This window comes from Pleurodeles waltl, chromosome 4_2 (assembly GCF_031143425.1).
Source record: "Pleurodeles waltl isolate 20211129_DDA chromosome 4_2, aPleWal1.hap1.20221129, whole genome shotgun sequence".
Classification (NCBI taxonomy): Eukaryota; Metazoa; Chordata; class Amphibia; order Caudata; family Salamandridae; genus Pleurodeles; species Pleurodeles waltl.
This window is the reverse complement of record NC_090443.1, coordinates 1,048,523,536-1,048,550,283: the sequence shown is the minus strand read 5'-3', so window position 1 is coordinate 1,048,550,283 and position 26,748 is coordinate 1,048,523,536. Positions and strand designations below refer to the sequence as shown.

At 52.3% G+C, this 26,748-nt stretch overlaps 1 protein-coding gene across 3 annotated transcripts in view; it reads right to left on the bottom strand.

Annotated features, from left to right (window-relative positions):
* SSRP1 (structure specific recognition protein 1) overlaps window positions 1-12,362 on the bottom strand; it is a 114,938-nt gene extending 102,576 nt beyond the window's left edge. For 2 of the 3 annotated variants that reach the window (XM_069233038.1, XM_069233040.1), the window contains exon 1: window positions 12,226-12,362. The gene's annotated coding sequence lies outside the window, so the exon portion shown is untranslated. The remainder of the gene's footprint in view (window positions 1-12,225) is intronic. The other variant, XM_069233039.1, reaches the window with a different exon arrangement.
* Window positions 12,363-26,748: the final 14,386 nt, after the last annotated feature.

Here is a 26,748-nt window from a genome sequence, read left to right as displayed (position 1 = left end):
AACATATAATTTAAATTTTCTAAAAGGGACAACTGTGCTATAAATCCCAGAATTCGAAACAGAACCCTGGTTTAAAAACAGAAATGATTCAGTGAAACGTTAGAGCTGTGCAGTGACTGCAGGACACAAGAATCAAAGAACGATGGCAAAGGGTGAAGCACTAAGTGCAAGCACGGATTGGAGACGAGTGATCGGATCAGATGGGTGCTTGATGACAAGGAAGGACAGGCAAGCTAGGAGCTTTGAACACAACGCTGAGCACTTGAAAGATACCTTCCATTTTACTCCCACTCAAGTACTCGCTGCCATACCATCAGCTAACTGGGAGAGAAGCATTAAGTCCACCATCTGCCTCCATAGCTACAGGGAAACAAACCACTCCATTCGGGAACAGCCACTTCATCTGTGGTGGCCACTTGAGTTTCATGTGCAGGGCTGCAACCCACCCCTCTCTCAAGGGTGGATTTCCTCAATATGTGGACAGCGTGCCCTGTTTCAGTCTTTGGCCAAACTTTCGGTAATGAGCAAAGCTGTTCCAGTAAGCAACATTTAATATTTCAGTCAGTGAACTGAAGCGGCAAGCGCCTTGAGACAATAAGAGGCTATACGTTTCCACCACAGACGGATTCGAAGTCCCACCCATTGGCTGAGCACCATGGCACCCAGACCCCTGTTTTGCTTAAATCATTACCATAAATACATGCAAAAAGGTGAAATTACGAAAATTCTGACTGCAAAATGAAACTGCTGGCTTTGTGGCATTACTAGAAGCAGGAGGGCAAGAGATAATATTTACCTGTCTGGCAGACTAAATGGATATTAAAACTTCTTGTCCTCAACAGATATCCTCATGCCCTGGGCGTCTGACAATATAAATTCTGCACCCCTGTAACTCAGACTCACAGGAAAGATACGATGTCAGAATAGAAAGATATGATGAGGCTGACGCCGGTCATGATCCCAGCAAGGTCTCCGGTCCAAACAGCCAAGTCTACTGAACCACTTCCGGCCAGTGATAACACTCTTCGTAGCCAAGATGTAATCTGAGTATCAATGGAACAGACAGGCTTAGTGGGAGGTCGCCACTGCAGTCTGTGCATACAACTATCCAATGTTTCTCCCCAAACACCACGATGCACCTGGGTGGAGCTCACCTGCTGTACTAACACTTGGCTCACACACATCTCTACCCACTCGAAGAAAAGTTCTACAACTCCCAATGCAGGGTGATGGCCACACCAAAATGCATAATCCTGAAGCCAGCAACAACGAAATTCAAGCTATAATAAAATAAAAAAGCAACTGCTTGAGAAATGCCCCTAACACATGACTGTTCATTGCTTCTGTTGGACCAAAATACTTTTGGGCTCGTGTCTACATCCACAAATTCCACTCCACATGTGAGAGGATGCATCTTCCTAGACTTGTTCAAAGAGACAATCAACTGGCTCATTACCTTGTAGGAATTGTTACTACATGTTTCGCGACCTTATCCCTCCTGTTACTCAGAGTTCCAAAAGATGTCTTTTGTGACAATGTGCCACAGACCACTGCTTTTGAGGGCTAGTGACTGCTAACATCTGCTACCCAGATTTATCCCCAAAACTGGCACCCCCAACATGGATTTCAATAAACAGGTTTTGCAGCAACTATGGGAATAAATTCAACAACATTCAAAGACGTACGGTGAAAATATAAAATATTCCTTAACATCTTGAGTAGCACCACAGAGAAAAAGCAACCAAAAAACAAAACCTAAATCAACAAACTACAGCATAACAAAACATAAAGCCTATGCATAGTATTTCAGAGCTTGAAAAATCTACTTGACCACATTTCAAAATATATATATCAGTAGCTGTGAAAGACCATTTTTGTACTTCTGTGTGATGAAAAAAATATTTTAATAGAATGAAAAAAAGTCATAACACTTTACTTGGTGATGTGCAAATGATTAATGTTTTCTGAAACCGAGTTTTTACAGAGTATTGTTAATACATTTTATAGTTTTATCAGTAAAGCTGTAAGTTAGTGGGAATGTTTTCGGACCTTTCTTGGAAATGTACTGTCTAACAGACATTGCGCTACCACATCATGCTTTAGTAATATATTTATTACAAGTGAGTGTTTCAACAAACTGAGAAACACTCCTGTCTTGTTGGCAAAGTTATTAGTAAAATAAGAGGCAAATCATGCATGGATCATGTGTACCCTATATGCGTGCTAGATTTATTATACATGGAGCAAACGTTTAGTGTATTTAATCAAACAAAAGTGGATTTTTTTTTTTTTTTTTTAACAGCAGAAATGCTGAACTCACATATTTGGAGGTGCACTCATATGTGAGAATGAAGAAAAAGGCGACTGAAAATACAATATTTGCCTAGGATCACACAATGTGAGACCCGTTTCCAGGTCAAGTACATTACAGTTAGGACGAGTAGATTATTCAAGCTACTCGGCCTGCAGGACTAGTGTCATTTTTATGATTTTTCGAGGCCTGGTATTTGGGGAAAGAAAAATAAACTTGTGTTGAATCCAGATTACTAACTGGGGCAACAGGACTCCTGTAACTTAAAATAAAGGGAGGCAAAGGATTCGTCCAACTAGATTTACTAGAATTTTAAAGGGCATTTTAAGACACATCTGAGAGAAGTAAAATGTGCACCACCTATGCAGCATCAAAAAACCACAGTATGTTAAAAAAACAGACCTCTTTTTTCCCCCCCCAACATGCAATTTTGGCAAAAGGAAAATGACAGCCTTATTGCGATTTAGGTGAAGATGTGTGAAGATAGTGAACCAGATGGCCATCTAGAAATAGCCTAGCAATACTTAAGGGTTTTTTCCTTATAGAAACTCATTATTGCATTTTAAGTTTAGAATTCTAGCCTGTTCTTGTTTTCCAAGACCTCGGATGTACCCCTCAAGGACCTCTCCTGATAGATGCATTCAACCCTGTTACCAGGGAGAATGTCTTTCAGTGCCCACGCAGCTGCCTGCCTTAATCAACTCCCTGGACCTCCTCCATCAAAACTACCATGGACAACTGGGTCGGAGTCCCGCGTATCACTACTTTGTGCCCAGTGGACCTCTAATCACGGTCCCCTTTCTATACCCATGCAGTATTCACCACCAGCCACATGCTTAGTTCAAGGTCCTCTCTAATCCACGCCTTCATGGATGGGCCACCAACAAACTCCAGGATATAAAGTGTACCCCAGCCCTTCAGCTATTACACACAACCTCTAGATGATCGCACTAGACCCAGTTTATGGATGTTACCATCAATACTTCAGACATCTTTCAGAGTACCGCACAGTGGCCGCCTCTCTTGGACAACCCACGAGCAAGGGTGTCCAACGAGGAGCTTGGGAGCTACTGGTAGCTTATCATTACACTGGAAGTAACTCACTGAAGTGCAGTCCAGCACAGTATGTAAATCAGAGGGTCTAGCCATACTGAAGAAGGCTGGATCCGCAGAGGCAGCCAGCCGAAGCAGCTATATGCTTACACACAGACTGACAGCCTGGGAGATGTGACACATTATCACCTGTCTCCACTCTCCAATCAGTAAAGTCACATTAACGTTACTTTTCAAGCCCCAATCTATCAGTCTCGCAGTGTGTGCGGAAAAAGTGTTTTGGGGCGTTTTTACCCAAAATATAACATGACACATTTCATAAAACAGTTTGTATTTTGAGCAAGTGGTACGCTGATATTTGAAAACAAAATAATTTAAAATATAAACCATATTTAAAACTGCTCTGTTATAATTTGTCTTTTGGGGGGGGGGGTGGGGGGTTGGTTATGGCTGTTAGTATTTCATTTGTGCTAACTGACATCTGTTGCCATGGCTGCTCTTTTATTAGCCATGCGGGGGTACTGTCTATTGATAAAGTGGTTCCCAACTGTTGGTTACTCCATCTTATGCGGTGAGATGGTTGGTGTTTTATCAAAATATTTAAAGTATCGCCCTGCCAAAACACTGTATGCAGTATATCGGCAACCACAATACCATGAAGGTAAATACCTACAGCTAGGTATAGTGTTATTTATATTTTAATTGCACAACTGCATACCCTGAAGATATACCTATAGCCATTACATAGCTGCAAGGTATGCAGGAATGAAGCTATGAGTAGTAAATCTATACTTACGCAAAAATACCTTCATATCATGTATTGAGTGTATTGGATGCAAATTTTGGCCGACTGCATTTTGTCACTCCATATTGTGAATGGATCCGAGTGGTCACTACTATAATCCTGCATGGTCTAGTCACGATTATGGTGGTATCGTAGTGGATATGGTCACTATGGCAACAACAATCAAAGTCATAATTTGTTTGGGATTAATTTCAGTCACCACCGTTCTCATTCTTCATAGTGCAGTATGTCAGTGCCCGTTTCCTCTGACCCCTCTGTGCACCCCACAGAATCTCCTGTGTTTTCACCACTGTGTACATCACTGGATTTTTGTAGTCTAAGACGTCAGTGCACACCACTCCCACCATTCGCGATTCCCAGTGCATCCCCGACTGATATATATATATATATATATATATATACACACACACACACACACACACACCCCCACCCACATCCGTGGGGACCTATCGCACAGACACCATAGATCTTTCCCAGTGTGTCATACACCACTGCTGTACCGTCCACCATCAGTTCCTCTATTATACCAGGTTACTTTGTTCTTCTACCACACCCTTGTAGGCTCTATGATTGCACAATTACCCCGAGGGGGGTGGGGGGAGTGTAGGAAAACAATCCCCACTCTTGCTGTCTTTTCTTTAGGGATTCCCAGCACTTCCCATGGTCCTTCTATACAGCACCCCCTTTTCTCACAAAAAGAGCTCTGACTTCCAGAACCGCCCCCTCCACCTAAAGCTCACCCACAGACATCCTAGTACAGTACTACAGTGAGACGCAACGGTCCTTCCCAGAGCCCCACTGGCTCGACAACGTCATCCCCCTGGATCTCCCACTATACTATGGACACCCCCAGTTCCTCCTCCCATCCTTCAGGGACCTTCCCAACCTCCGGGGGCCTCACCCACCAGGGACCTTTGTCTCCCATCTCCTGGGTCCTCTTTCCCATCCTCTAGGGGCCTCCTGCTCCAGGGTCCTCTCTCCCAGCCTCCAGGGTCCTCTCTCCCAGCCTCCAGGGACCTCGCCTCCAGGGTCCTCTCTCCCAGCCTCCAGGGACCCTCGCCCTCCAGGGGCCTCCTGCTCCTGGGGACCTCTCCCCCACCCTCCAGGGGCCTCCTGCTCCAGGGACCTCTCCCCCACCCTCCAGGGGCCTCCTACTCCAGGGACCTCTCCCCCACCCTCCAGGGGCCTCCTACTCCAGGGACCTCTCTCCCAGCCTCCAGGGACCTCGCCTCCAGGGGCCTCTCCCCCAGCCTCCAGGGGCCTCCTGCTCCAGGGACCTCTCATCCACCCTCCCTCCAGGGGCCTCCTGCTCCAGGGACCTCTCTCCCAGCCTCCAGGGACCTCGCCTCCAGGGGCCTCTTGCTCCAGGGACCTCTCCCCCACCCTCCAGGGGCCTCCTGCTCCAGGGACCTCTCTCCCAGCCTCCAGGGACCTCCTGCTCCAGGGACCTCTCTCCCAGGATCCAGGGACCCTCCTGCTCCAGGGACCTCTCTCCCAGCCTCCAGGGACCTCTCTCCCAGCCTCCAGGGGCCTCCTGCTCAAGGGTCCCTCTCTCCCACCCTCCAGGGGGCCTCCTGCTCCAGGGGCCTCTCTCCCACCCTCCAGGGGCCTCCTGCTCCAGGGACCTCTCTCCCAGCCTCCAGGGACCTCGCCTCCAGGGGCCTCTTGCTCCAGGGACCCTCTCCCCCACCCTCCAGGGGCCCTCCTGCTCCAGGGACCTCTCTCCCAGCCTCCAGGGGCCTCCTGCTCCAGGGACCTCTCTCCCAGCCTCCAGGGGCCTCCTGCTCCAGGGACCTCTCTCCCAGCCTCCAGGGGCCTCCTGCTCCAGGGACCTCTCTCCCAGCCTCCAGGGACCTCTCTCCCAGCCTCCAGGGACCTCCTGCTCCAGGGGCCTCTCTCTCACCCTCCAGGGGCCTCCTGCTCCAGGGACCTCTCTCCCAGCCTCCAGGGGGCCTCCTGCTCCAGGGGACCTCTCTCCCAGCCTCCAGGGACCTCTCTCCCAGCCTCCAGGGACCTCCTGCTCCAGGGGCCTCTCTCTCACCCTCCAGGGGCCTCCTGCTCCAGGGACCTCTCTCCCACCCTCCAGGGGCCTCCTGCTCCAGGGACCTCTCTCCCAGCCTCCAGGGGCCTCCTGCTCCAGGGACCTCTCTCCCAGCCTCCAGGGACCTCTCTCCCAGCCTCCAGGGGCCTCCTGCTCCAGGGACCTCTCTCCCAGCCTCCAGGGACCTCTCTCCCAGCCTCCAGGGGCTTCCTGCTCCAGGGGACCTCTCTCCCACCCTCCAGGGGCCTCCTGCTCCAGAACCTCTCTCCCAGCCTCCAGGGCCTCCTCTCCCAGCCTCCAGGGTCCTCTCTCCCAGCCTCCAGGGGCCTCTCTCCCAGCCTCCAGGGGCCTCTCTCCCAGCCTCCAGGGGCCTCTCTCCCAGCCTCCAGGGGCCTCCTGCTCCAGGGACCTCTCTCCCAGCCTCCAGGGGCCTCCTGCTCCAGGACCTCTCTCCCAGCCTCCAGGGACCTCTCTCCCAGCCTCCAGGGACCTCTTGCTCCAGGGACCTCTCCCCCACCCTCCAGGGGCCTCCTGCTCCAGGGACCTCTCTCCCAGCCTCCAGGGGCCTCCTGCTCCAGGGACCTCTCTCCCAGCCTCCAGGGGCCTCCTGCTCCAGGGACCTCTCTCCCACCCTCCAGGGGCCTCCTGCTCAAGGGTCCTCTCTCCCACCCTCCAGGGGCCTCCTGCTCCAGGGGCCTCTCTCTCACCCTCCAGGGGCTCCTGCTCCAGGGCCTCTCTCCCACCCTCCAGGGGCCTCCTGCTCCAGGGACCTCTCTCCCAGCCTCCAGGGGCCTCCTGCTCCAGGGACCTCTCTCCCAGCCTCCAGGGACCTCTCTCCCAGCCTCCAGGGACCTCCTGCTCCAGGGACCTCTCTCCCAGCCTCCAGGGACCTCTCTCCCAGCCTCCAGGGACCTCTCTCCCAGCCTCCAGGGACCTCTCTCCCACCCTCCAGGGGCCTCCTGCTCCAGGGACCTCTCTCCCAGCCTCCAGGGGCCTCCTGCTCCAGGGACCTCTCTCCCAGCCTCCAGGGACCTCTCTCCCAGCCTCCAGGGGCCTCCTGCTCCAGGGACCTCTCTCCCACCCTCCAGGGGCCTCCTGCTCCAGGGACCTCTCTCCCAGCCTCCAGGGGCCTCCTGCTCCAGGGACCTCTCTCCCAGACTCCAGGGACCTCTCTCCCAGCCTCCAGGGACCTCTCTCCCAGCCTCCAGGGACCTCTCTCCCAGCCTCCAGGGACCTCTCTCCCAGCCTCCAGGGACCTCCTGCTCCAGGGACCTCTCTCCCAGCCTCCAGGGGCCTCCTGCTCCAGGGACCTCTCTCCCAGCCTCCAGGGGCCTCTCTCCCAGCCTCCAGGGGCCTCCTGCTCCAGGGACCTCTCTCCCAGCCTCCAGGGACCTCTCTCCCAGCCTCCAGGGACCTCCTGCTCCAGGGACCTCTCTCCCACCCTCCAGGGGCCTCCTGCTCCAGGGACCTCTCTCCCACCCTCCAGGGGCCTCCTGCTCCAGGGACCTCTCTCCCACCCTCCAGGGGCCTCCTGCTCCAGGGACCTCTCTCCCAGCCTCCAGGGGCCTCCTGCTCCAGGGACCTCTCTCCCAGCCTCCAGGGGCCTCCTGCTCCAGGGACCTCTCTCCCAGCCTCCAGGGGCCTCTCTCCCAGCCTCCAGGGGCCTCTCTCCCAGCCTCCAGGGACCTCTCTCCCAGCCTCCAGGGGCCTCCTGCTCCAGGGACCTCTCTCCCAGCCTCCAGGGACCTCTCTCCCAGCCTCCAGGGGCCTCCTGCTCCAGGGACCTCTCTCCCACCCTCCAGGGGCCTCCTGCTCCAGGGACCTCTCTCCCAGCCTCCAGGGGCCTCCTGCTCCAGGGACCTCTCTCCCAGCCTCCAGGGACCTCTCTCCCAGCCTCCAGGGACCTCCTGCTCCAGGGACCTCTCTCCCAGCCTCCAGGGGGCTCCTGCTCCAGGGACCTCTCTCCCAGCCTCCAGGGGGCTCCTGCTCCAGGGACCTCTCTCCCAGCCTCCAGGGGCCTCCTGCTCCAGGGACCTCTCTCCCAGCCTCCAGGGGCCTCCTGCTCCAGGGACCTCTCTCCCAGCCTCCAGGGACCTCTCTCCCAGCCTCCAGGGGCCTCCTGCTCCAGGGACCTCTCTCCCAGCCTCCAGGGACCTCTCTCCCAGCCTCCAGGGACCTCCTGCTCCAGGGACCTCTCTCCCACCCTCCAGGGGCCTCCTGCTCCAGGGACCTCTCTCCCAGCCTCCAGGGGCCTCCTGCTCCAGGGACCTCTCTCCCAGCCTCCAGGGGCCTCCTGCTCCAGGGACCTCTCCCCCACCCTCCAGGGACCTCTCTCCCAGCCTCCAGGGACCTCTCTCCCAGCCTCCAGGGACCTCTCTCCCAGCCTCCAGGGACCTCTCTCCCAGCCTCCAGGGGCCTCTCTCCCAGCCTCCAGCTCCAGGGACCTCTCTCCCAGCCTCCAGGGGCCTCCTGCTCCAGGGACCTCTCTCCCAGCCTCCAGGGACCTCTCTCCCAGCCTCCAGGGGCCTCCTGCTCCAGGGACCTCTCTCCCACCCTCCAGGGACCTCTCTCCCAGCCTCCAGGGGCCTCCTGCTCCAGGGACCTCTCTCCCACCCTCCAGGGGCCTCCTGCTCCAGGGACCTCTCTCCCACCCTCCAGGGGCCTCCTGCTCCAGGGACCTCTCTCCCAGCCTCCAGGGACCTCTCTCCCAGCCTCCAGGGACCTCCTGCTCCAGGGACCTCTCTCCCAGCCTCCAGGGGCCTCCTGCTCCAGGGGCCTCTCTCCCAGCCTCCAGGGGCCTCCTGCTCCAGGGGCCTCTCTCCCAGCCTCCAGGGGCCTCCTGCTCCAGGGGCCTCTCTCCCAGCCTCCAGGGGCCTCCTGCTCCAGGGACCTCTCTCCCAGCCTCCAGGGGCCTCCTGCTCCAGGGACCTCTCTCCCAGCCTCCAGGGGCCTCCTGCTCCAGGGACCTCTCTCCCAGCCTCCAGGGGCCTCCTGCTCCAGGGACCTCTCTCCCAGCCTCCAGGGGCCTCCTGCTCCAGGGGCCTCTCTCCCACCCTCCAGGGGCCTCCTGCTCCAGGGACCTCTCTCCCAGCCTCCAGGGGCCTCCTGCTCCAGGGACCTCTCTCCCAGCCTCCAGGGGCCTCCTGCTCCAGGGACCTCTCTCCCAGCCTCCAGGGACCTCTCTCCCATCCTCCAGGGACCTCCTGCTCCAGGGACCTCTCTCCCACCCTCCAGGGGCCTCCTGCTCCAGGGACCTCTCTCCCAGCCTCCAGGGGCCTCCTGCTCCAGGGACCTCTCTCCCAGCCTCCAGGGGCCTCCTGCTCCAGGGACCTCTCTCCCAGCCTCCAGGGACCTCTCTCACACCCTCCAGGGACCTCTCTCACACCCTCCAGGGACCTCTCTCCCACCCTCCAGGGACCTCTCTCCCACCCTCCAGGGACCTCCTGCTCCAGGGACCTCTCTCCCAGCCTCCAGGGACCTCCTGCTCCAGGGACCTCTCTCCCAGCCTCCAGGGGCCTCCTGCTCCAGGGGCCTCTCTCCCAGCCTCCAGGGGCCTCCTGCTCCAGGGGCCTCTCTCCCAGCCTCCAGGGGCCTCCTGCTCCAGGGGCCTCTCTCCCACCCTCCAGGGACCTCCTGCTCCAGGGACCTCTCTCCCAGCCTCCAGGGGCCTCCTGCTCCAGGGACCTCTCTCCCAGCCTCCAGGGGCCTCCTGCTCCAGGGACCTCTCCCCCACCCTCCAGGGACCTCCTGCTCCAGGGACCTCTCTCCCACCCTCCAGGGGCCTCCTGCTCCAGGGACCTCTCTCCCAGCCTCCAGGGGCCTCCTGCTCCAGGGACCTCTCTCCCAGCCTCCAGGGGCCTCCTGCTCCAGGGACCTCTCTCCCAGCCTCCAGGGACCTCTCTCCCAGCCTCCAGGGACCTCCTGCTCCAGGGACCTCTCCCCCACCCTCCAGGGGCCTCCTGCTCCAGGGACCTCTCTCCCAGCCTCCAGGGACCTCTCTCCCAGCCTCCAGGGACCTCTCTCCCAGCCTTCAGGGACCTCTCTCCCAGCCTCCAGGGGCCTCCTGCTCCAGGGACCTCTCTCCCAGCCTCCAGGGACCTCCTGCTCCAGGGACCTCTCTCCCACCCTCCAGGGGCCTCCTGCTCCAGGGACCTCTCTCCCACCCTCCAGGGACCTCCTGCTCCAGGGACCTCTCTCCCAGCCTCCAGGGGCCTCCTGCTCCAGGGGCCTCTCTCCCAGCCTCCAGGGGCCTCCTGCTCCAGGGACCTCTCCCCCACCCTCCAGGGACCTCCTGCTCCAGGGACCTCTCTCCCAGCCTCCAGGGGCCTCCTGCTCCAGGGACCTCTCTCCCAGCCTCCAGGGGCCTCCTGCTCCAGGGACCTCTCTCCCACCCTCCAGGGGCCTCCTGCTCCAGGGACCTCTCTCCCAGCCTCCAGGGACCTCTCTCCCAGCCTCCAGGGACCTCTCTCCCAGCCTCCAGGGGCCTCCTGCTCCAGGGGCCTCTCTCCCAGCCTCCAGGGGCCTCCTGCTCCAGGGGCCTCTCTCCCAGCCTCCAGGGGCCTCCTGCTCCAGGGGCCTCTCTCCCACCCTCCAGGGGCCTCCTGCTCCAGGGACCTCTCTCCCAGCCTCCAGGGGCCTCCTGCTCCAGGGACCTCTCTCCCAGCCTCCAGGGGCCTCCTGCTCCAGGGACCTCTCTCCCAGCCTCCAGGGGCCTCCTGCTCCAGGGACCTCTCTCCCAGCCTCCAGGGACCTCTCTCCCAGCCTCCAGGGGCCTCTCTCCCAGCCTCCAGGGGCCTCTCTCCCAGCCTCCAGGGGCCTCTCTCCCAGCCTCCAGGGGCCTCTCTCCCAGCCTCCAGGGGCCTCCTGCTCCAGGGACCTCTCTCCCAGCCTCAAGGGGCCTCCTGCTCCAGGGACCTCTCTCCCAGCCTCCAGGGGCCTCCTGCTCCAGGGACCTCTCTCCCAGCCTCCAGGGGCCTCCTGCTCCAGGGACCTCTCTCCCAGCCTCCAGGGACCTCTCTCCCAGCCTCCAGGGGCCTCCTGCTCAAGGGTCCTCTCTCCCACCCTCCAGGGGCCTCCTGCTCAAGGGGCCTCTCTCCCAGCCTCCAGGGGCCTCCTGCTCCAGGGACCTCTCTCCCAGCCTCCAGGGGCCTCCTGCTCCAGGGACCTCTCTCCCAGCCTCCAGGGACCTCTCTCCCAGCCTCCAGGGACCTCTCTCCCAGCCTCCAGGGACCTCTCTCCCAGCCTCCAGGGTCCTCTCTCCCAGCCTCCAGGGTCCTCGCCTCCAGGGGCCTCTCCCCCAGCCTCCAGGGGCCTCCTGCTCCAGGGACCTCTCTCCCAGCCTCCAGGGGCCTCCTACTCCAGGGACCTCTCTCTCACCCTCCAGGGGCCTCTCTCCCAGCCTCCAGGGCCTCTCCCCCAGCCTCCAGGGGCCTCCTGCTCCAGGGACCTCTCTCCCAGCCTCCAGGGTCCTCGCCTCCAGGGACCTCTCTCCCAGCCTCCAGGGGCCTCCTGCTCCAGGGTCCTCTCTCCCAGCCTCCAGGGTCCTCTCTCCCAGCCTCCAGGGTCCTCGCCTCCAGGGTCCTCTCTCCCACCCTCCAGGGGCCTCTCTCCCAGCCTCCAGGGGCCTCTCTCCCAGCCTCCAGGGGCCTCTCTCCCAGCCTCCAGGGGCCTCTCTCCCAGCCTCCAGGGGCCTCCTGCTCCAGGGACCTCTCTCCCAGCCTCCAGGGGCCTCCTGCTCCAGGGACCTCTCTCCCAGCCTCCAGGGGCCTCCTGCTCCAGGGGCCTCTCTCCCACCCTCCAGGGACCTCTCTCCCAGCCTCCAGGGACCTCCTTCTCCAGGGTCCTCTGCATTCCTCCAGGGACCTTCGCAGCCTCCAGGGGCCTCACCTCTCCTCCCTGCCCTCCTGTGTGGACCAGTGCATCCTCCAGGGGGCTCTCCCTCCTCCACTGACCTGTGACAACTTTCATGGGCCTCTCCCCATGTGCAAACCGCAGCGTCACCCACAGGTCACTTACCACCAGTCTAGGGGGCTCCTCTGCTCTCCACGGTCCCCCGCGCCTCTACCGGTCGCCGGCCTCTTTCCCGCGCAGCCTCCACGCACGGACACAGCGTGACGCAAGGTCTGCGTGCTGACGCCGTCCGGTGAAGTCTCAGGCTGCGCGAGGGATAGTCTGCGCATGTGTATAACTAGCCGAGGCGGCCATACCCGTATCAGGCACAACAGTTTTGGACGTGTCATTGGGAATGAGTCTGAAACCCCGTGCCTGACCGCGTCGCGAGGGTCGCTGACTGGCCAAGGGCTGCGGAAGTTAGACCGTCCCATCATGGCCCCCAGGTGCGCCACGGCGCCGACTCTATGGTAGAGAGAAAGATCTATGGTCAACAACAGCACGTGCGGTAGGAGGGGCATAGAGCCAAAGAATAAAGCCAATGGGCCTGGCTTCATTATCATGTTGTCACATACTTCTAACTTTTCTGATTGTAATGATTGTCAATTTGCCAACTCTCGACCTTATTTACCTTGTTTTCGGTAATATTTGGTCATTTCGAACCCTCTTCAATTGTCATCTATCAACATGTATAACGCAAAGTTCTCTGGTACCTTTGGGTAATGGCCACAGTATATAAATATGCTTAAATAAATACATAAGCTAAACTGAAGCAAAAGGGATTGCTTTTAGTTTGGAGTTTGTGTAGTTGACAAAGTGACAAATGGTGTCATGGGCTTTTATACTCTAAATATCCCCCAGTGAATTAAAATGAAAGCACTCCTAAGAAGGAGAAATCTCTTCTAGGAGGCAGAATGGCATAGCAAGCCGCCAGTAGCGTTATATGAGAGAATGACATTTGTTTCAGCTATTATACAATTCCATTAAAAAGACAGAGGCAAGGATTATGCTTCTCCTTTCTTTACTGCAAAAATAACAGGTAATCAAAACATTCCAACTGCAAAACTACACTTCCCATCTAAACATGAACTGTTGATAATGTACTCCTCCAATCACCGTGGACCTAACCCTCCAACTACTACAGACACCGTCTTGCTGCTTCTGTGTTTGCAAAATTGTCTTCTAGTTAAAGGATAAAGTTCCAAACACTAATATAACTACGTTCCATGTTAAAATCCTTTTGACATCTGCGCCTGTCTCGTGCAACAACTGTTTACCTTTGCTGGAGACTGACAGGCACTGAGCTCAGGGTGAATCTTGAGGTTCTTCCAGACCTGCCAACTCACACGGTGCAACCGTGTGTCACACACCTGCAGCTCCCTTCACACGGTCACACGGTGAGGAGACGCAATCACACGGTGGCAGGGAAAACGAGCTGAAAACTACCATAAACAGTGGATGGCCTCGTTTTCGGAGGCTGTAAACAGCCAATGTCCATAGAAGGTGTGAAAACACCCCAGGACATCGACCACAGCCTCTATGACACTTTGTTTTTTTAGGAGGGAGTGAGGGGTTGGTGAGGGGCAGAGTGCCTCTTAGTTATCCCTTGGCACCAGCCCCCCCCCCCCTCCAACCCCCCCCCCCCCCCCCACACTGTGAAAATGTTTTGTAAGTTGGCAGGTATGATCTTTATCTGCCATGGGTATGAAGGTTTTCATTTATTAGCTGTAGGAGGCTGGACTGGCTTGTAGTGAGTACCAAGGGGTACTTGCACCTTGCACCAGGCCCAGGTATCCCTTATTAGCGTATAGGGTGTCTAGCAGCTTAGGCTGATAGATAATGGTAGCTTAGCAGAGCAGCTTAGGCTGAACTAGGAGACGTGTGAAGCTACTACAGTACCACTTAGTGTCATATGCACAATATCATAAGAAAACACAATACACAGTTATACTAAAAATAAAGGTACTTTATTTTTATGACAATATGCCAAAGTATCTTAGAGTGTACCCTCAGTGAGAGGATAGGAAATATACACAATATATATATACACAATAGCAAAAATATGCAGTATAGTCTTAGAAAACAGTGCAAACAATGTATAGTTACAATAGGATGCAATGGGGAAACATAGGGATAGGGGCAACACAAACCATATACTCCAAAAGTGGAATGCGAACCACGAATGGACCCCAAACCTATGTGACCTTGTAGAGGGTCGCTGGGACTATTAGAAAATAGTGAGAGTTAGAAAAATAACCCTCCCCAAGACCCTGAAAAGTGAGTGTAAAGTGCACTAAAGTTCCCCTAAGGACAAAGTAGTCGTGTTAGAGGAATAATGCAGGAAAGACACAAACCAGCAATGCAACAACTGTGGATTTCCCATTTAGGGTACCTGTGGAACAAGGGGACCAAGTCCAAAAGTCACAAGCAAGTCGGAGATGGGCAGATGCCCAGGAAATGCCAGCTGCGGGTGCAAAGAAGCTTCAACTGGACAGAAGAAGCTGAGGTTTCTGCAGGAACGAAAAGGGCTAGAGACTTCCCCTTTGGTGGACGGATCCCTCTCGCCTTGGAGAGTCGTGCAGAAGTGTTTTCCCGCCAGAAGGACGCCAACAAGCCTTGCTAGTCGCAAATCGTGCGTTTGGCGTTTTTGGACGCTGCCGGGGCCCAGGAGGGACCAGGAGGTCGCAAATTGGACCTGAAGAGAGAGGGGACGTCGAGCTAGACAAAGAGCCCTCACTGAAGCAGGTAGCACCCGGAGAAGTGCCAGAAACAGGCACTACGAGGATGCGTGAAACGGTGCTCGCCGAAGTTGCACAAAGGAGTCCCACGTCGCCGGAGACCAACTTAGAAAGTCGTGCAATGCAGGTTAGAGTGCCGTGGACCCAGGCTTGGCTGTGCACAAAGGATTTCCGCCGGAAGTGCACAGGGGCCGGAGTAGCTGCAAAGTCGCGGTTCCCAGCAATGCAGCCCAGCGAGGTGAGGCAAGGACTTACCTCCACCAAACTTGGACTGAAGAGTCACTGGACTGTGGGGGTCACTTGGACAGAGTCGCTGGATTCGAGGGACCTCGCTCGTCGTGCTGAGAGGAGACCCAAGGGACCGGTAATGCAGCTTTTTGGTGCCTGCGGTTGCAGGGGGAAGATTCCGTCGACCCACGGGAGATTTCTTCGGAGCTTCTGGTGCAGAGAGGAGGCAGACTACCCCCACAGCATGCACAAGCAGGAAAACAGTCGAGAAGGCGGCAGGATCAGCGTTACAGAGTTGCAGTAGTCGTCTTTGCTACTATGTTGCAGGTTTGCAGGCTTCCAGCGCGGTCAGCGGTCGATTCCTTATCAGAAGGTGAAGAGAGAGATGCAGAGGAACTCGGCTGAGCTCATGCATTCGTTATCTGAAGTTTCCCCAGAGACAGAGACCCTAAGTAGCCAGAAAAGAGGGTTTGGCTACTTAGGAGAGAGGATAGGCTAGCAACACCTGAAGGAGCCTATCACAAGGAGTCTCTGACGTCACCTGGTGGCACTGGCCACTCAGAGCAGTCCAGTGTGCCAGCAGCACCTCTGTTTCCAAGATGGCAGAGGTCTGGAGCACACTGGAGGAGCTCTGGACACCTCCCAGGGGAGGTGCAGGTCAGGGGAGTGGTCACTCCCCTTTCCTTTGTCCAGTTTCGCGCCAGAGCAGGGGCTAAGGGGTCCCTGAACCGGTGTAGACTGGCTTATGCAGAATTGGGCACATCTGTGCCCAAGAAAGCATTTCCAGAGGCTGGGGGAGGCTACTCCTCCCCTGCCTTCACACCATTTTCCAAAGGGAGAGGGTGTCACACCCTCTCTCAGAGGAAGTTCTTTGTTCTGCCATCCTGGGCCAGGCCTGGCTGGACCCCAGGAGGGCAGATGCCTGTCTGAGGGGTTGGCAGCAGCAGCAGCTGCAGTGAAACCCCAGGAAGGGCAGTTTGGCAGTACCAGGGTCTGTGCTACAGACCACTGGGATCATGGGATTGTGCCAACTATGCCAGGATGGCATAGAGGGGGCAATTCCATGATCATAGACATGTTACATGGCCATATTCGGAGTTACCATTGTGAAGCTACATATAGGTAGTGACCTATATGTAGTGCACGCGTGTAATGGTGTCCCCGCACTCACAAAGTTCAGGGAATTGGCTCTGAACCATGTGGGGGCACCTTGGCTAGTGCCAGGGTGCCCTCACACTAAGTAACTTTGCACCTAACCTTTACCAGGTAAAGGTTAGACATATAGGTGACTTATAAGTTACTTAAGTGCAGTGTAAAATGGCTGTGAAATAACGTGGACGTTATTTCACTCAGGCTGCAGTGGCAGGCCTGTGTAAGAATTGTCAGAGCTCCCTATGGGTGGCAAAAGAAATGCTGCAGCCCATAGGGATCTCCTGGAACCCCAATACCCTGGGTTCCTCAGTACCATATACTAGGGAATTATAAGGGTGTTCCAGTAAGCCAATGTAAATTGGTAAAAATGGTCACTAGCCTGTTAGTGACAATTTGAAAGTAATGAGAGAGCATAACCACTGAGGTTCTGGTTAGCAGAGCCTCAGTGAGACAGTTAGGCACCACACAGGGAACATATACATGCACACCTATGAGCACTGGGGCCCTGTGTGACAGGGTCCCAGTGACACATACATATAGGCCACAAACCTATGAGCACTGGGGTCCTGACCAGCAGGATCCCAGTGACCCATAACAAACATACTGAAAACATAGTGTTTTCACTATGAGCACTGAGGCCTGGCTATCAGGATCCCAGTGAGACAGTGAAAACAGTGACAAACACCCTGGCATACACTCACAAACAGGCCAAAAGTGGGGGTAACAAGGCTAGAAAGAGGCTACCTTCTCACACAACCCCCCCCCAAACGAAGGACAATAAGGCTAACCTTGGCCAGTTGAGACTTTATTGTCTAAGTGGTGATAAGTAGAGAGTAGCTCTGCAATAGACTGGTTACTCCCTTTATCATCCACTATATGGTTACTTCCCTGTGGGGATGTAAACCACCCTGTTTGAAGTTTTTTAGCTAAGCAACAATTTGAAGATGTATTTTCAGAGTTTCTATCAGTAAGTTTTAGTTTAGAGCAGTGGGAATTGTCCACTGAACCTATTTGTAGTGATGGAAATGCCAGACAGGGATGCTGTCTCAGAAAAGCCATAACTGGGCAAAAACTTTGTCCATCTGGCTGGAAGAGAGAACAGGGATGCTGTTTCTCTTGAGTTGGAGCAGGGCAGGGATGCTGTCCTATGAGCTCCACACTAGGGCAGGGATGCTGTCCTAAGTGTTGTGAGGTAGTGCAGGGTTTCTGCACTAAAGTTTCTCTGGGAGGGTTGGAGGGATGCTCCATGTTAACTAAAATGGTGCTGTTTTTCTCACCAATGTTAGTTATCCCACAGAGAGGTACTTCCACCTCAGGGAGTCCAGCTTTGGCAGCTGATGATTCCCTTGGAACAGGTGCCACCCCAGGAGAGGTTTCTCCCACCACAGGAATAGTATCCTGAATGGTAGGGTGGTTAGGGGATACTGTGATACCCTTTTTACCTGTTGATGGAGAGGGATCCTGAGTTTTCAGGCCTTCTCTCCTTTGCTTTTTCATTTCACTTGAAATGAGAGGGAACAATTCCTCAGGGATGCCCAGCATGGCTGCATGGGCATAAAACTCTACATCAGCCCAACCTGAGGCCTCTAGGTCATTACCTAAGAGACAGTCTACAGGTAAGCTAGGTGATACCACCACCTGCTTAGGGCCAGTAACTCCACCCCAACTAAACTGAATTATAGCTAAGGGAAGAAACTTAGTGGAGTTATGGACATCAATAATCTTATACTGTTGTCCAATGATGTGTTGTTCAGGAGGCACTAGGTTTTCAGTCACCAAAGTGAAACTGGCACCTGTGTCCCTGTAGGCCAAGGCCTCAACACCATTTATTGAAACTGTCTGCCTGTACTTATCCATTGTAAGGGGACAAGCAGCCAGTGTGGCAAGGCCAATGCCACTAGGTGTGACAGAAACTGTCTTGGGAGTGACTACCCCAGTTTCTACTATGGACCCAAAAGTGAACCCAACTACACCCTTAACTTGACTGTTGCCAGCAGTCCCACCACTAGTACCACTACTGCTAGGGGCACTAGAGCTTGATGTATTAGTGGTGGTAGGCTCAGGGGGTTTACCTGGACAGGACTTATCCCCTGGCCTATGGCCTCTATTTTTACACACAAAGCACCAAGGCTTTTTAATGTGTGCAGGTTGGGAAGAAGAGGAAGAATTTGTTTTATCCCCACCCTCTGAAGAGTGTTTAAGATTTGAAGTGGGATCTTTGGTTTTACCCTTATCCCCATGCTTATCTTGAGATTTTTCACCATCTTTCTTCTTATTGCCATCTTTGTCACCCCCTGTATGAACTTTTCTGTTCACCCTTGTTCTGACCCATTTGTCTGCCTTCTTTCCCAATTCTTGGGGAGAGGTCAGATCAGAGTCTACCAGGTACTGGTGCAACAAATCAGACACACAATTATTAAGAATATGCTCTCTCAGGATCAAGTTATACAGGCTGTCATAATCAGTAACTTTACTGCCATGTAACCACCCCTCCAGGGCCTTCACTGCCTGGTCAATGAAATCAACCCAGTCTTGTGAAGACTCCTTTTTGGTCTCTCTGAACTTTATCCTGTACTGTTCAGTGGTTAAGCCATAACCATCCAGGAGTGCATTCTTAAGAACTTGGAAATTATTGACATCATTTTCTTTCACAGTAAGGAGCCTATCCCTACCTTTTCCACTAAATGATAGCCATAGGATAGCAGCCCACTGCCTTTGAGGGACATCCTGTACAACACAGGCCCTCTCAAGTGCAGCAAACCACTTGTTAATGTCACCCCCCTCCTTATAAGGGGGAACTATCTTGTGCAGATTCCTGGAATCATGGTCTTTTGCAGGATGACTATGGGGAATACTGCTGCTGCCACCATGGGTATCTAAACCCAACTTCTGTCTTTCCTTCTCTAATTCAAAAGACTGTCTATCCAAATCCAGCTGTTGCTTTTTAAGCTTCAGTCTGGTTTGTTCCACCCTCAACTTATTGAGTTCCCTCTCTAACATTCTGTCATCAGGGTTGGTGGGAGGGACATTTCTAGAAACAGAGCTATGATGGGAATGAACAGAAGGAGACCTGTCCCTTACAGAAGCCACCCTAACAGCTTGGTTTACAGAAACATTACTACCAGTATGGTGAGAATAAATGCTTTTGCTATGATGTGAGACAACACTATTTATATGTTGTTGCTCATCATCATTACCATCTATGCTAGATTGTCTAGTAATGGGCAGGCTAGGAAGTTTCTTTCCTGAATCTTTACCTGGGGGAGTCCCTGAATCAGATTGAGAACTATTAGGTACTTTTTCAACAGATGGGGCACCTATGGCCTTATCCTGTTCTCTAAGCATGTTAAGTAACAGTTCCAAGGAAGGATTCTTCCCTCCACTCAAACCTCTCTCTATACAGAGACTCCTTGCTCTTTTCCAGCTAAGGTTGTCATATGCAAGTTTGGACAGATCAACAGTTTGGCCTGTGCCAGACATTTTTTTTAGAGAGAGTTAAAGTGATAGAAAAAGAGAAAAAAGTTTTCAGAACTTTTTGGAAAGACAGAAAAAAACTTTTTAAACTTTTAAGAACTTTTTGAAAGTTTAGAAGTACTTTTCAGCACTTAGAAAAGAGTGAAAAGAGGAAATGCAAAACTTTTTGCTATGTGTATATACACTGAACTTGTTTTGTATATTTTTCTCTTATGAAAAGTACAATGACAAGAGTGGTAAGTAGTCTCAAGCACTTATCCCACCACTGCACAACCAATGTAGGAGGCTGGACTGGCTTGTAGTGAGTACCTAGGGGTACTTGCACCTTGCACCAGGCCCAGTTATCCCTTATTAGTGTATAGGGTGTCTAGCAGCTTAGGCTGATAGATAATGGTAGCTTAGCAGAGCAGCTTAGGCTGAACTAGGAGACGTGTGAAGCTACTACAGTACCACTTAGTGTCATATGCACAATATCATAAGAAAACACAATACACAGTTATACTAAAAATAAAGGTACTTTATTTTTATGACAATATGCCAAAGTATCTTAGAGTGTACCCTCAGTGAGAGGATAGGCAATATACACAATATATATATACACAATAGCAAAAATATGCAGTATAGTCTTAGAAAACAGTGCAAACAATGTATAGTTACAATAGGATGCAATGGGGAAACATAGGGATAGGGGCAACACAAACCATATACTCCAAAAGTGGAATGCGAACCACAAATGGACCCCAAATCTATGTGACCTTGTAGAGGGTCGCTGGGACTATTAGAAAATAGTGAGAGTTAGAAAAATAACCCTCCCCAAGACCCTGAAAAGTGAGTGCAAAGTGCACTAAAGTTCCCCTAAGGACAAAGTAGTCGTGTTAGAGGAATAATGCAGGAAAGACACAAACCAGCAATGCAACAACTGTGGATTTCCCATCTAGCGTACCTGTGGAACAAGGGAACCAAGTCCAAAAGTCACAAGCAAGTCGGAGATGGGCAGATGCCCAGGAAATGCCAGCTGCGGGTGCAAAGAAGCTTCAACTGGACAGAAGAAGCTGAGGTTTCTGCACGAACGAAAAGGGCTAGAGACTTCCCCTTTGGTGGACGGATCCCTCTCGCCTTGGAGAGTCGTGCAGAAGTGTTTTCCCGCCAGAAGGACGCCAACAAGCCTTGCTAGTCGCAAATCGTGCGTTTGGCGTTTTTGGACGCTGCCAGGGCCCAGGAGGGACCAGGAGGTCGCAAATTGGACCTGAAGAGAGAGGTGACGTCGAGCTAGACAAAGAGCCCTCACTGAAGCAGGTAGCACCCGGAGAAGTGCCAGAAACAGGCACTACAAGGATGCGTGAAACGGTGCTCACCGAAGTTGCACAAAGGAGTCCCACGTCGCCGGAGACCAACTTAGAAAGTCGTGCAATGCAGGTTAGAGTGCCGTGGACCCAGGCTTGGCTGTGCACAAAGGATTTCCACCGGAAGTGCACAGGGGCCGGAGTAGCTGCAAAGTCGCGGTTCCCAGCAATGCAGCCCAGCGAGGTGAGGCAAGGACTTACCTCCACCAAACTTGGACTGAAGAGTCACTGGACTGTGGGGGTCACTTGGACAGAGTCGCTGGATTCGAGGGACCTCGCTCGTCGTGCTGAGAGGAGGCCCAAGGGACCGGTAATGCAGCTTTTTGGTGCCTGCGGTTGCAGGGGGAAGATTCCGTCGACCCACGGGAGATTTCTTCGGAGCTTCTGGTGCAGAGAGGAGGCAGACTACCCCCACAGCATGCACAAGCAGGAAAACAGTCGAGAAGGCGGCAGGATCAGCGTTACAGAGTTGCAGTAGTCGTCTTTGCTACTATGTTGCAGGTTTGCAGGCTTCCAGCGCGGTCAGCGGTCGATTCCTTATCAGAAGGTGAAGAGAGAGATGCAGAGGAACTCGGCTGAGCTCATGCATTCGTTATCTGAAGTTTCCCCAGAGACAGAGACCCTAAGTAGCCAGAAAAGAGGGTTTGGCTACTTAGGAGAGAGGATAGGCTAGCAACACCTGAAGGAGCCTATCACAAGGAGTCTCTGACGTCACCTGGTGGCACTGGCCACTCAGAGCAGTCCAGTGTGCCAGCAGCACCTCTGTTTCCAAGATGGCAGAGGTCTGGAGCACACTGGAGGAGCTCTGGACACCTCCCAGGGGAGGTGCAGGTCAGGGGAGTGGTCACTCCCCTTTCCTTTGTCCAGTTTCGCGCCAGAGCAGGGGCTAAGGGGTCCCTGAACCGGTGTAGACTGGCTTATGCAGAATTGGGCACATCTGTGCCCAAGAAAGCATTTCCAGAGGCTGGGGGAGGCTACTCCTCCCCTGCCTTCACACCATTTTCCAAAGGGAGAGGGTGTCACACCCTCTCTCAGAGGAAGTTCTTTGTTCTGCCATCCTGGGCCAGGCCTGGCTGGACCCCAGGAGGGCAGATGCCTGTCTGAGGGGTTGGCAGCAGCAGCAGCTGCAGTGAAACCCCAGGAAGGGCAGTTTGGCAGTACCAGGGTCTGTGCTACAGACCACTGGGATCATGGGATTGTGCCAACTATGCCAGGATGGCATAGAGGGGGCAATTCCATGATCATAGACATGTTACATGGCCATATTCGGAGTTACCATTGTGAAGCTTCATATAGGTAGTGACCTATATGTAGTGCACGCGTGTAATGGTGTCCCCGCACTCACAAAGTTCAGGGAATTGGCTCTGAACCATGTGGGGGCACCTTGGCTAGTGCCAGGGTGCCCTCACACTAAGTAACTTTGCACCTAACCTTTACCAGGTAAAGGTTAGACATAAAGTTGACTTATAAGTTACTTCAGTGCAGTGTAAAATGGCTGTGAAATAACGTGGACGTTATTTCACTCAGGCTGCAGTGGCAGGCCTGTGTAAGAATTGTCAGAGCTCCCTATGGGTGGCAAAAGAAATGCTGCAGCCCATAGGGATCTCCTGGAACCCCAATACCCTGGGTACCTCAGTACCATATACTAGGGAATTATAAGGGTGTTCCAGTAAGCCAATGTAAATTGGTAAAAATGGTCACTAGCCTGTTAGTGACAATTTGAAAGTAATGAGAGAGCATAACCACTGAGGTTCTGGTTAGCAGAGCCTCAGTGAGACAGTTAGGCACCACACAGGGAACATATACATGCACACCTATGAGCACTGGGGCCCTGTGTGACAGGGTCCCAGTGACACATACATATAGGCCACAAACCTATGAGCACTGGGGTCCTGACCAGCAGGATCCCAGTGACCCATAACAAACATACTGAAAACATAGTGTTTTCACTATGAGCACTGAGGCCTGGCTATCAGGATCCCAGTGAGACAGTGAAAACAGTGACAAACACCCTGGCATACACTCACAAACAGGCCAAAAGTGGGGGTAACAAGGCTAGAAAGAGGCTACCTTCTCACATTAGCGCTTAAACGTAGTGTTGAAATAATCATGTGTGACTTTAACCGAACTAATAAAGATTGTACGGGGACAAAATGTGCCCTTAGAGTAGTTTGCCAACATTTATAAGCGTGCTTTATATAACGTGATGTATTAGAATTGCACTAATCCGACATAATCGTAAACGTGTGCTATGATTTGCTTGTTTGAAATGCTTTAGCTTAGCATTACTTTAGTAGAGGCTTCGGCCTAGTTGCCTGGTCTCACGGTTTAGATGCTCGTATTTTTCCAATGTGCTAATAAACGTGTATTTTTGCTTGAAGCTGTACTTTTCCACTGAGATCGTTCACATGCTTATCTTAAGGTTTCGTGCCAGCTTGGCATTTTTCTCTTTGCTCCAAGGTCGATCTGCAGGTGCGGACAATGGAGGCTCTGAAAGTGAGTTAATTGGTATAAAATGTTGCAACTTGCGTACCCATCTCCAAGGATAATGTATGCCTAAGTAAAAGCTTGAGAACTGTTGTTTTTGATTGGACAATTTGAAGCTAACCTATGCACCCTCCAATGGAAGACCCTACTGGATTTGAACTGTTGTCTATTTAAACCAGGTGCACGAGAGGAAAGTAGCCATTGCAGCCATTATTGCCGTTACCCGCCATTTCGTAGCTATTATGGCCCACCTTGCTGCGACGCCATTTTGAAAGAGACTTTGATGCTTTCTCTAATCGAGAGAAAGAGACTTTAAATGATTCTTGCCCTAGAGATTTTAACTTTGATCCCTTTGCATGAAGTAGTAGTTTTATTTTGCCGCCGTGAGGCAATTGCCCCGTCCACCCCTGCTCCTTGCCCCGTCTCATGCTGATCGAGAAACGGTACCTGTGAGACGAAGACTTCCTTGTATGCTGATCGTAATTGGTAAATATGAAAGGAAATTGTACAATTGCATTGTGTTTCTTTTAGGTAACCAACTGCTGATTTTTGATAAGAACCCTAGTTAGGAGTTTTTCCAAATTAATGTTGCTAAATTGTTTTTGCATGAAGTCCCACATGCCGATGCTAATTTGAGGTTAGATGAGGATTCCTTTTGTTGCACGATGCAATTTGAGACCTTGTTATGCTGACTAAATGTATGCAATTAGTTCATTACAGATTATAGTATTAGTGATTTGCATTGCTATTATCGAATGCCTTGTGATTCAAATGCTGCATAGATTGCACTTGTTCCGCCGCTATGGACAGCTATTAATGTTCATTTATGTTTATCATTTGGTGTTGAGACACATCTATATTGTGCTAGCTTTGTTAATATAGGGAAATAAATTCACTAACTTTGAATAAACTGGTGTGGTTATTCCTGACTGAAAGGTCAGGGTTCGCCGAAATGTATTCTGGATTAATTGTTAAGTGTTATGTCGATCAGGGTATTGCTTATGTTCGTTATTGATTTTTGATTTAATGAAATTGGCTGATTAAGGGTGTCGAGGGTCTCACTTAGCCAAAAGATTCATCGGCCTAAAGAGCGTCCAAATACAGGTAAATTATTAGTACGGAACGCTCTAGCAGTAGATGGTAGCAGAGGACGGTTTCGCCTTTTGGGACCCCGTATTGTTAAAATACATGGTGTTGAGTTGACGGTTACGCCCTTTGAGAGCCCACTCGAGAAGTTGAATTAGATTTTTCTTGGGTAAAATAGATTGTCCAAATACAGGTAAATTATTAGTACGGAACGCTCTATCACCTTCAAGCCATTGTATCAGTTACTAACACTCATTCAAATAACAAGCATTGGCAAAGCTAATACATCTGGCGTTGACCGCGAGCCTTTCAGCAATTTTTTTTTTTGTTTTGTTATTGTTTTTACAACCTTTATTGTTCAGGGAGCTGCATTTTATTTCAGCCAATGATTAATGTGACATTAATCATTGGCTGAAATAAAAATGCTTTTTGGTCTAAAAAAACATTTCCTTAGTATTCCCTGGCATTCCAGGGAGCTGCTTTGGGAGCAACAGGGAAGCATTTTGTAACTCGTAGTGAAATCAGCCAGTGTCTAAAGTGGGTTGATGTATTGCTCCTTGGAAAATGTAAATTACACAGCCACAGATGAATGGCTCAAGTCTGGCTAAAATAACAATATAAGTAATTATGTTATATACATCATTTTAGCATAAACAAAGGCCCGTATTTATACTTTTTGACGCTAAACTGCGCTAACGCAGTTTAGCGTCAAAAAGTTTAGCGCCGGCTAACGCCATTCTGAAGCGCCATGCGGGCGCTGTATTTATTCAATGGCGTTAGCCGGCGCTAGCAGACCGGCGCTGCCTGGTGTGCGTGGAAAAAAACCACGTACACCAGGCAGCGCCGGCGTTGGGGAAAATGGCGTTAGGGCGTCTTAAAAATGGTGCAAGTCAGGTTGACGCTAAAAAATCGCCTCCACCCGATTTGCGCCATTTTTAACGACGCCCAGACGCCATTTACATGACTCCTGTCTTAGTAAAGACAGGAGTCATGCCCCCTTGCCCAATGGCCATGCCCAGGGGACTTATGTCCCCTGGGCATGGTCATTGGGCATTGAGGCATGTAGGGGGGCACAAATCAGGCCCCCCTATGCCAAAAAAAAATATAAAAAAAATAAAAATGTATACTTACCTGAACTTACCTGAATGTCCCTGGGATGGGTCCCTCCATCCTTGGGTGTCCTCCTGGGGTAGGCAAGGGTGGCAGGGGGGGTCCCTGGGGGCATGGTAGGGCAGCTGTGGGCTCATTTTGAGCCCACAGGTCTCTTAACGCCTGCCCTGACCCAGGCGTTAAAAAGAGGCGCAAATGCGGGGTTTTTTGCCCCGCCTACTCCCGGGCGTGATTTTTGCCCGGGAGTATAAATACGACGCATTTGTGTCGCAGTCATTTTTTTGGACGGGAACGCCTACCTTGCATCTCATTAACGCAAGGAAGGCGTTCACGCAAAAAAATGACGCTCTTTCCTCATACTTTGGCGCTAGACGCATCTAACGCCAAAGTATAAATATGGCGTTAGTTTTGTGCCGAATTTGCGTCGAAAAAAACGACGCTAATTCGGCGCAAACGGAGTATAAATATGCCCCAAAAGGTTTTGGCTAACGCAGACTGAAAAAGGCCAATTGGTCTGGCATTGGCTGCTAACCTTTTGCTGCTGAGAAAGAAGGCATGAGGAAAAAGCAAGAAAGAACAAAAGAGGGCAAGGAGGTAAGGAACACAGAAAGAAAAAAAGCAGGACAGAAGGAAAGAAAGAGAAGGCAAGACAGAAAGCAAGAAGGCAAGAAATAAAGGATGAAAGAGAAAAGAAAGGAGGACAAAATGGAGAAAGGCAAGAAAAGAATAAGGGCAAGAAAGCAAGGAAGAAAGAAGGCAAAATGTAAGTAAAAAGGAAAAATGCAAGAAAGAAGGAAAGAAAGAAAAAAGCAAAAAAAAGGCAAGAAAGGAAGAAGGAAACAGAGTTAAGAAAGGGGAAAAAGCAAGAAGGCAAGGCAGAAGAAAGAAAAAAGACATAAAGCAAGAAAGAAGGGCAGAATGAAGGCAAGGAAGAAGGAAAGAAAGCAAATTAAAAAGAAAGAAGTAAAGGCAAGAAAGAAAGAATACATAATTGAATACAGCACAGTTTCAAATGGACATAATCTGTTGTG